The sequence below is a fragment of the Nicotiana tabacum genome, chromosome 8 (genome assembly GCF_000715075.1).
Source record: "Nicotiana tabacum cultivar K326 chromosome 8, ASM71507v2, whole genome shotgun sequence".
Lineage (NCBI taxonomy): Eukaryota > Viridiplantae > Streptophyta > Magnoliopsida > Solanales > Solanaceae > Nicotiana > Nicotiana tabacum.
The window spans coordinates 208,656,109-208,667,653 of record NC_134087.1 but is presented as its reverse complement, the minus strand read 5'-3'; the positions used below and the strand labels follow the sequence as shown (position 1 = coordinate 208,667,653).

At 40.5% G+C, this 11,545-nt stretch overlaps 1 long non-coding RNA gene across 1 annotated transcript; it reads right to left on the bottom strand.

Annotated features, from left to right (window-relative positions):
- Nucleotides 1–363: 363 nt before the first annotated feature.
- On the bottom strand, nt 364–1,046 carry LOC107765308 (uncharacterized). Its single transcript, XR_001643413.2, has 2 exons — nt 835–1,046; nt 364–684 (listed from the first exon to the last, which is right to left on the bottom strand). It is a non-coding gene; the product is annotated as an uncharacterized LOC107765308 (long non-coding RNA).
- Between the last annotated feature and the right edge of the window lie 10,499 nt (nt 1,047–11,545).

Genomic DNA, 11,545 nt, shown 5'->3' with positions numbered 1-11,545 from the left:
AACGAAAACATGTCTAATTTGCCTTCAAATTGGCAGATACAATCATTTAAACTCAACAATGACTGAAGATTTATCATTTAACCAATTAGGACAATACCCACTGTTTTCAAATAATAACCCAATTTAACTAACTTATTGTTGTATGAAGATTACAATGAACTATAACCTCCTATGCATTTGATCCTGATGCAACTATAGCATTCAGACAACACTGAATTTCAGTCATCAACAACGAAAGCATGATATGTAGGAAACATGAAATTGGTTTTCAAATGGAAGTGAATACAAGAGTCTAACACTCATCATGGAAGCACATACTAATTTGCAGTTTTAGTTCATCCTCAACACATGTGACTTCAAGAATCAAGTCAAAAACATAGTGTATCTAACAATACCCAACATGAAAATATTAATTACAAGGGGATTTAATCTAGATCAAACCCAAAACAACAACTTAAAGTCCAAGCACAACATGATTCCCAAAGTCCAACAGTCCACAATTGACTACAACATGATAATTAATCAGCATCAGCTAGACTAACTACATTTGAATCAAATGTTTAACACATAAACATCATAAAGGAACAGAATCATAGCAAAATCAAAATTATTAACAGAACTCAGCACTTCCTTTCATTTCACCTTCAAATTGAGTTTACATCATGGGAAATTCTGAGTTTGTACCTGGAAAATGAGAAGGAGAAAGGTGGTTATTGTAAGCAAACGAAAGCAGCATCTCTCAATACCCCAGAGATGAACCAACAGACTGATTTTGAAACCAAAATGCAATGCAACAGTTCAAATGCCAATTTCGGACTCAATAAATCAACAGACCCCAAGCCAAACTTGAATTTAGCCAAGCTTTGAACCATTTCAGAGGAAGAAACAAAATCGATTTTAAGAGTGATAATTCTTCAAATTGAGACCCAAATCCCAATGGAACAGTAGCAGCCTTTTTCTGTATTTTTTTTTTCTCCCTTCCAACCCTGACTTGCAAGGCAAGTACACAATGTCTTTATAGACAAGTCCTTAGGGCAAACATCAGATTTCAGTTTTTACCCTTTACCCTTTTTGAATTTTCATTTTAGCTTAAAAACCCCTAGCCAAAAATCAGATTCTTTACATTAGTCCCCACCCCAGCTTCCAGGAATCTTCCCTTAGTCGGTTACATCAAGATTCCTCACGCAAACTGACCAAATTACCCTTTTATCCCCTGACAATTACTACAAGAACGAAAACCAAAAATGGGTCAAGCTGACCCCATGACCCAATGCAATTTGGATGGGCTGTTCTTTGCCAATTACATCAGAGACAGCCCCAAATTACGAACAATACGCTTAGTTAAAAAAACAAAATTTACAAACTCTAAAATGGCCTTAAAGGGTCAAACAACCTAGCCTAGAACGACCCATTAACTAATTGACTAAACCAACGAATCTACACTACACTAGTTAACAAACCGAGGACAAGTTAAAATACTAACCTAAAATTGTTATGCATGGGAAAACAAACTGGAAAACGAAACAAATAATAGAGAGGTCGAGAAGAACGAGAAGAAGAAGAAAAATAGAGAAAAAAAAAGAAAAAGAAATGAAAGCTAAATAAAATCGCCGAGAAGTACAGAATACCTATTGAGACTCAAGCAGATGAGGAAAGGAGTTCGAACTTTCCAACTCGGATTTTCTGGCCAATTATGATATTAATCGTGCGTTCTTAATAAGAACACACGAATAACATCACAATAAACCGAATCTTCAACTAACTCGACTCAGGGGCTCTTTGGAAATTAGGGCTCATCCTTTCGATCTGAAATTCGAAGGATTCTGGAGTGATTCGAAGGAAGTGAAGTTGATATTCGGCATGAGAGAAGAGAAAGGGTCCTAAGGTGTTAATTTGGGGTTGAACGGAGGCGGAGGCGCCACCAGAGAACACAGGGCGGCGCTAGGGTTTTCTTTCAAGAATAGGATTCGAGACGGTCTGGGTTGATTCGAGGCAAACGGAGGGGGGATTTGGAATGAGGGGCTCTTGGCGATCGTGGGGTGTTATTTTGGAAGTGGTTGGAGGTGGCGCCGCCGGTGGATGGTGATTGAAAAGGGGGCGGCTCTGCTAGGGTTAGGGGTGTTCTGAGAGGGGTGATAGAACGACGAAATGAGGGGGTGGGTAGGGACGTTAGGACATTTATATACTAAAGGACCTGGGCTTCACGTCCGTTCGATCAAGAGACCTCGACGGTCCTGATCTACTGCCCCAGGAACGATGTTGTTTTGTTTTGGGGAAAAAATCAGACCGGGTCAGGCGCGGGTTGGGCCAGGTGTTGGATGATTGTTATTTGGGCTGGGACAATTAAATCGGGTTTGAGCCCAGATTTTCATTCTTTCTTTTTCCTTTTCAATTCACAATTCCTTTCTTTTCCCAAAATCAAAATAAATCCTAGATTAATTAATAATAATTTTTAAACTGAATTAACCTACCATATTAAATTAATTAGTCCTAATAATTGTTACTACAAATAATTAGAAACCCAATTAAAAATAAAATGTGCAAAATAAACTATTTTTTGTGATATTTCCTATTTTTATAAAATAATTAGTCAATTAATCCTAAAAATGTAAAATTAAATCCTAAATACAAATGCAACATATATTTTTTAATTTCATTAATTAAATAAAATAAAAAAATGCACAGACAAATGCAAACAATTACCAGAAAATGCCGCAAAAATCCCCAAAATTGCAAATACTTAAAGAAATTATTTTGTTTTGAATTTGTTGGAATAATACATATATGGCAAAAATCACGTGCTCACACATTTGACCCCTCAAATCACTAGCTTTCTCTTAAGTTTCAAGCCCTAACCTCCATTTTTACCCTTTAATTCCTTGAATTTTCAGTGTTAATCCATAATTTTACACCATAATATCATAATCTAAGTCCAAGAATCCATACCTGATGAAAGACCTCGAAACTCTCTTCAAAATCGCCCAAAAACCCTCTTAGTCCGAAGTCCAAAATGTTTGTTCTCTTTCAAATTGCGAAATCACTGTTCACTTAATCACATCCCAGATTCCGCTTCTGCGATTCTAATACAGCTCCTGCAGACCCGCTAATGCGGACCAAGTTCCGCTTCTGCGGAACTTCTCAACTCCACACCAAATCGCTTCTGCGCTCCCTTACCCGCTTCTGTGAAACCGCTTCTGCGGCCTATTTCTACAGAAGTGGAAATACCAGATGACAGCAACAACAGACCTGAAGCAAACTTCAAAAACTCTCGTTTAAACACCCGATCTCACCCCGAGGCCCCCGGGACCTCAACCAAAAGCACAGACATGTTCTATTACCTTATTCAAACTTGCTAGAACCATCAAAACACTATCGTTAACATCAAAATCCTCAAATTTCATCAAATCAAAGCCTATTCTTAAAAACTTCCGAATTGCACATTCGATCAAAAACCCGACCTAAACACCTCCGAATGACCTGAAACTTTGCACACATATCCAAAATCACCTAACGGAGCTGCAACTCTCGGAATTCCATTCCGACCCCCGGATCAAAATCTCATCTATCCACCAGATTTCGCCAAAATACTAACTTCGCCAATTCAAGCCTACTTCTACACCGGACCTCCAAAATCATTTCCGATCACACTCCTAAGTCACAAATCACTTCTCGAAGCAAATCGAATCACCGGAAATCACATCCGGACCCTCTAACTCATAAGTCAACGTCCGGTTGACTTTTCCAACTTAAGCCTTCCTTAAAGAGACCAAGTGTCTCATTTCTTATCAAAACCAGTCCAAATCAACTCTAACACACCACATACCAATAACGAAACATGAAGAAGCATAAAATGGGGGAAACGTAGTAGTAACACATGAGATGGAGGGTCGGGTCATCATATCCTCCCCAACTTAAACAAACGCTCGTCCCCGAGCGTACTTAGAGTTGTACCAGAAGCAACCTAGTAGCTGAATGACCTTACCAAGCATATACCCGGGGTGATCCCTCATCACCCTATCTCGCATAGGTCCGATAACACAATATAGCTGAAATTTCACAGTCCATCTAACCCCTAAACCGAATGACCGCATTGCACTTTCTGAAATCATACACAAGATCAGAACCTCACATCTCTACTCAGAATAAGCTCGAACCAGCTGTAATAACCCATACCTGCAACCTCAGGTGCAATCATATGATATACTACATAACCCAAACACCCGAAAACGGTAACTTCTATTCACAGTATTTGCCCACAACACCCGAATATCGGTGGAAAACCTCTTATCAACCAAGGTCTTATTCCAACACTTTCATATACTGCCAACGATAAATGAAACACGCAATAAACTGTAACAATTTCTCAGATCAACCATTCATGAAGTCACTTCCCTTTTGACTACTACCACAACAGATTTCTGAGCCGGACCTCGATATTAACCTTCCAACAAACTGAAACCAAATCCGTTCGTATTCATTAATGACCCCCAACAATCACTTCGGGTCCAACACACCACTCGGGTGATATGATACCTCAACACCGGCCTAAGCCACAACTTGCATAATACACGCACCAATAAGAGATGGTCTGAACATACTCAAATCATGAAAATGACTCAAACGAAAGAGCTGTACCTTAAGTTCATCAATACCATTACAACGCAAGGTTGAGACCTCGTCTCACATCATAGAAATAGAACACCTGAAGCTACCCCGACAGGTCATAACTTCACGTGGCCTCGCCACAACGCGCGATCCTATCCAAACACTACTCCACATGAAGCACCTCAAGTCGCCATGCTCAAAATCAACAGCCACACACATTTTTTTGATGTCTGAAACCAAAGCAATGCATTACATCCATAGTGAAACAAATAACATAAGGCTCGCACCCCGATAGGCCATAACCAATACTCCATTTATTGAGCAACACTCAATTACTCTTCCCGGTCGACTTTCTGTATGAATCCTCAGTAGAACTGCACCACATGTGCCCATATCCAACCAATTATGCCGTCTCAAAACACCGAAAAGCAACTCATAGCTCTCCTTAGATCACTAGCAAGCTCAATGACGATCGAATCAACCTATCCCTCATCAATACAATTCGGGCCAACCAAGCTAACTCAAGCCAAATACATAGCCACATCGGCCTGCCCACGAACTCAATTCCAAGAACCCTAGAGCTGCTCCTTCCACTACTATAACTCCTGTAGGAGCCGTACGATATGGTGCCCGGCACCAAATAATTACCGAAATCCACAATCTCGCCCAGCGACATGCCCGCCCACAAGGAACGCATCCAAAAAAGTCCCTCAATACCGGAACTGAATCAATGGTAAAAACCTCAGCACTGACATCCGCCACGAAGTCCCAATTAAGAAAAGCAATCCTTCCCAGTCGTCCGCTGGTCTTTGGAATACAACCACTCTGCTAGAACAAAATCCGATGCACTCTTCCACGCAACCTGTGGCATTTTCCGACATAATCCATAGCCCAATAGTCTAGAATAACCCAACACTGAGACAACCAGTCTACACCCCAATATCATATCCAAAATCTAATATACCAAGCACAGAAAGATCCACTCGGGCTTCCAAATCCTAATAGTCGCTAACGGTACCAATACACATGATCCACAACCGCTACCTAGTCTGAACCTGAGAACTCCCAGTCTCCAACTCCATATAGCACACGAATCACTGTACCTGATCCCAAATTTCGCAGTATGAATACATATCACACCTCGAGTACCCAATCATTCAACGAAAGATATTCTAAAATTCTCCTGTGCCATCAAACAAACTCAGATATTAGCAGGCGATTTAGCAAGAAAGTGCCGCAATACTACCGAAGTATCATCAGTTTAATCACATTACCCTTTCCTGAGATGTATACTCTTGTCAAATCACTTTCAATTAGCAGTATCATTTCCTTGGTCATCTGAGGCCACCCGTTGCCTAAGGGTTTTATGAACTTCCTTTTAGAACTGAACCGAAACCTTGCACACGCCAGTCTCGGTCCTCTACAACATACCGCATATACCATACCCTCCAAGGATAACATGAGAACTTTTATCTCCCTTCCGCGCCGCAGACATCGACGCACTCAACTAGTCAAGAACTTTCATTGATCCCATTTAGAAGAAAATCATTACACACTCCATGCTCTACACGTCCATAGAAAATATACATCTCCAAACCACGATGAAACCCAACAAGAATTATCTCCCATTCCATTTGCACAAGCTAAACTGTCAGGACTGAATCCTTCTAACTAGACCAAGCTAAACAAGCTGTCAGAACTCAAGAGCTTTGCTGTAAAATACCTGTACGAACTCATTACCTCGAACACACACAAAGAATTAATCACATCTTTGCCATACCAATTCGGTCCACTAACAAGCTACTTCATTTATCTAGGTTTCCTTCTGATTCATTTTCAACTTGATATTCCCTCTTGCTGAAGCACCACAGTTCCTCAATTCAGGCTCACTACACGAGACCCAAGCACAAGACCACACTGTCTAAGACCCACAAGCCACTGAATACTCTCTCAAATATTCCCAAGAACACCACATTCCCAAAATAATCTACTAGGAAGAACTTCCTGTGAATCCAACTCCGTTACCTTTATTTTTCCGGATACTGATGCATAGAATCCCATAATTAACATAAAAATACCACAAGTCTTGACACTTTCCAATGAAAACACAGTCTCTAACCACATACACAACCTTAAATCACCTGATCGTTACATGTAGAATCTTGAACACATAAAACCATTCTCAAGAATCATCCCCTCTTAATCAAACTGCAAATTACCTAACTTAACGAGCAGAACCACTCGTGCCTTATAGCACTCTGACACTGCAGAACATGATCTCATACCAATACAAACCACCATATTCCTTCTCTATACACTAAGCATTCTTTATCAACAACAGTTCAAGACCTCCTAGTAATTTCTCACATCTGCGAAGCACCATATAACCTTTGTCAAAATTTTGCTTCATTCGTGCCATCCTCGGCTCAATGTCCGCGACCAGAACTGATCCGCCAGCATATCTCAAAATGGAACCAACATAGCACGTAACCGTGCAATCAGCTAATCAACAGCAGCCTCCCCAACTTGGCTCGAAGCCATACATCAGGACACACTCAATAACCCATAATATTTTTCCTCTAATGATGCCACCATATCATAGTGAGATTAAAATCAAATCATTTACTAGTTTATGAAAACACAGATCATTTTAGTACGGTAATCCTCAACAAATCTTGTATTCATCCCCACATCAGTTGAGTCCACTCTCTTAAGCGACCTAAATTTTCAAATTTCAACACATACCCTTCAACTACACATGAGATCTTCCAACATACACATAAGGATCATACCACTTAAGAACACTCCGCAAGAGATATCCCACCTGCTTCGCCTCAATTAGTATTTCAGCATGCCTTCTACCATCATATACACTACACAGTCATTTAGTCTTCCTGGGTCTGAACTCATACCGCAATATGCTATTTACTTCACTCCCCACTAGGATACCTGAAAAGATCCTTCACGTACCCATAACTTGGGGCAACACATCAAATCACAATGGAAATCAAACACTTAATGGTTCATCTATCACCCAACAGACCTTCTTCAACACTTCCAAGTCATATAGACACATCACACAGTACCAACATACTCATCACATAGCTATCCAGCCGCCATTCCCACAATCAAGGACAATACTGAACATATAGGTTCCTAACACGAGCTCGCAAAATCGGCACCTCGGTGCTCAAGCCATAGGCGATGATTCGGCCTCAAGTCCTCCAGACTGGCCCAACATCAACTCATAGCAATCACATCTCACCCCTCGATCAGGGAATTACAAGCCATCAAGGCACATATAATACTAAGCGTTCATGCGCGCATACAAACGTGAGGAAGGAATTTCAAGAGTTATATTCCAAGCTGAATCAAGTACGCATGATAAGAATTCCAAGAATGGGAAATTTTCCTAAAGGTTCTGCAGCCTCTCGAGGATAAATACAGATGACTCTATACCGATCCGCGAAACTCTACTAAACCTGCTCATGACTCGTGATACCTAGTAACCTAGGCTCTGATACCAACTTATCACGACCCAATTTCCATACCCGATCGTGATGACGCCTCTCGTGAAGACAATTCTAGCCAACTAACCCAAATCGTCTCTTTAACAATTATTAAACATAATTGATTAGATAAATACAGCTTAACGACAATAATAACCAGTATTGACAACCCAACACGACCCGACCGGGGTATCACAAGTCACGAGCATCTAAAGAAAACTGAACACCACTACAGGGCCAATAATATATACAAAATAAAATCTGGAGTTCAAAAGATGAAGTCTGGTGCCGCGAACGCTGGCGGTCACCTTGCTCAGCTACAATAGTATTACCTTCATTCTGCTAATAACCCGCTACCGGGTGAACAATGCCTGCAATTGCACGCGAGGTGCAGGGAATAAAGTGAGTACTCCAACTCAGTGAGTAATAAGAGTAAATAATAACTGAACGGTAAGAAAACACACAAAGCACTCCATCATGCTATATAGGGCAGTGCAAATCTTTGAGAAAAACAGTAAAACGTGAAAAAATCCTTTAGAAAATATCTAGCTCCATTTAAAACCTCTTTTGAAAATATACTTTTTACGACATTCAAGCAAATGAATGCATAATCAGATAGTGCAAGTCCGCACATAAGTCAGCCCCTCGGGCACATCACTCAATTAACAAATAACACCAGGGTATCTGGTAACAGTGCAAGAAATAGCATGGATGACAATGATATGAGAGTGCTGAATGTCATGCCACGTAGTACAAACAGGAACCAACACATGAATGTAATGCAATGCACATGACCGTTGCGGCGTGCAACCCGATCCATTTGGATACCCGCGCTCACTATGGGGGTTCAGACTCCGAAGGGGCTCCTACAGCCCAAGCGCAATATCAATATCACACTGCTGCGGCGTGCAACCCGATCCATCCTCAGTCTAGAATATGCATGTGAGCCACTAGGACGATGTCACGTAATAGTTCCCAGCTCCAAACGTCAAAAAAAAGATCTAGTTTAAGTTTTAAAACCTTAGAAGTATGACTGGACATTTCAAAACAGTGTTTAACTTAGGACTGAAATCATTTAACATGCTAAGTATCATGGAAACAGTGATAATAATCCCCAAAGGATTCAAATAATTGGCATGAAGCCCAAAACATGGCAATCAGCCCAAATCATGATGATAACAAGTAGTTTCAGTCAAACACATAGTAATTTCATTAATCGGGACGGACCAAGTCACAATCCCCAACGGCTCTCTACCCCATGCTCGCTATCCGGCATGCAAGTCACCTCAATACAACACTATGATGTGCAAATCCGGGGTTTCAAACCCTCAGGACATCATTTACAAGTATTACTCACCTCGAACCGGCGAAATCTCTACCCCGTGACGCCTTTGACCCTCAAACTGGCCTCCACGCGCATCGAATCTAACCAAAATCAAAGCAAATACATCACAATGTGCAAAGGGAACAATACTCAATCGGAAAGACTAGAAAAATATCGAAAATCATGAAATTTGCAAAATCTGAGCCATGGGCCCACTTCTCGAAATCCAAAATTTTTTACATCAATACGATCCTTATCTCTCCACGAGTCTATACATATCAAATTCACTAGAATCGGAGTCTATTTGACCCCTCAAATCACTAGTTTAAACTCTCTTAAGTTTCAAGCCCTAACCTCCATTTTTACCCTTTAATTCCTTGAATTTTCAGTGTTAATCCATGATTTTACACCATAATATCATAATCTAAGTCCAAGAATCCATACCTGATGAAAGCCCTCGAAACTCTCTTCAAAATCGCCCAAAAACCCTCTTAGTCCGAAGTCCAAAATGTTTGTTCTCTTTCAAATTGTGAAATCACTGTTCACTTAATCACAACCCAGATTCCGCTTCTGCGGTTCTAATACCGCTCCTGCGGACCAAGTTCCGCTTCTGTGGAACTTCTCAACTCCACAACAAATTGCTTCTGCGCTCCCTTACCTGTTTCTGCGGAACCACTTCTGCGGCCCATTTCCGCAGAAGCGGAAATACCAGATGACAGCAACAACAGACCTGAAGCAAACTTCAAAAACTCTCGTTTAAACACCCGATCTCACCCCGAGGCCCCCGGGACCTCAACCAAAAGTACAGACATGTTCTATTACCTTATTCAAACTTGCTCGAACCATCAAAACACTATCGTTAACATCAAAATCCTCAAATTTCATCAAATCAAAGCTTAAGTTTCTTAAAAACTTCCGAATTGCACATTTGATCAAAACCCCAACCTAAACACCTCCGAATGACCTGAAACTTTGCACACATATCCAAAATCACCTAACGGAGCTATTTCAACTCTCAGAATTCCATTTCGTTCCTCGGATCAAAATCTCACATATCCACCGGATTTCGCCAAAATACTAACTTCGTCAATTCAAGCCTAATTCTACACCGGACCTCCAAAATCATTTCTGATCACACTCCTAAGTCACAAATCACTTTCCGAAGCTAACCGAATCATCGGAAATCACATCCGAACCCTCTAACTCATAAGTCAACGTCTGGTTGACTTTTCCAACTTAAGTCTTCCTTAAAGAGACTAAGTGTCTCATTTCTTATCAAAACCAGTCCATATCAACTCTAACACACCACATACCAATAACTGTCACACCTTCTTTTTGCGCGCCCGCCCCGAAGGGTAAAAAAGCGCGAGGGAGTTTTTCCAATTTAAGTGACAATATTCGAAATGGGATTATTTATTTAATTCAGAGTCGCCACTTGGGAAAGGTTTGGCTTTTGGTGTCCCAAGTCACCGGTTTATCTTGAATCCCAAATCGAGGAAATTTTTGACTTTTCCAAATGAAGTCTGCGAACCAAAAATTCTAAGTAAGGAATTCTGTTGACCCGAGGGAAGGTGTTAGGCACCCTCGAATCCCGTGGTTCTAGCACGGTCGCTTAAATTGTTATAATGGCTAAATATCTGATTTAAATACATGTTCTAACTTATGTGCTTTTATTAAATTTAAACCGCTTTTATTATTATCATTTATTTTTTATAGAATTGCAACGTCGTGAAAATGCATCCCGAACCACGTCACAATCAATGCACCCGTAGTTGTTAACACATTTCGACTCCGTTGAGATTTGGATTTGGGTCACATCAATGTGCACCCGTGTTTAAGAAGGTTAAACTATTAAAGGTGCGCCTAAAGCAACTAGCGTATTGTTATTTTGGGAAGACCGTAAAATTCGCTAAACGGCCTATCCCGAATTCTAAGTATTTTAATATATACATTTAGAGGGGCCCGCAGCTTGTGCATTTTTGTTTGTCGAGGCTCGTCTCAATTTTATTTAAAAGGATAAACCTACAGTGACTATATTTTCCTATTAAGTTCATCTCTAAAATAAAAGAAAATCTCTTAATTAATTACATGCTAAAAACGTAACTTA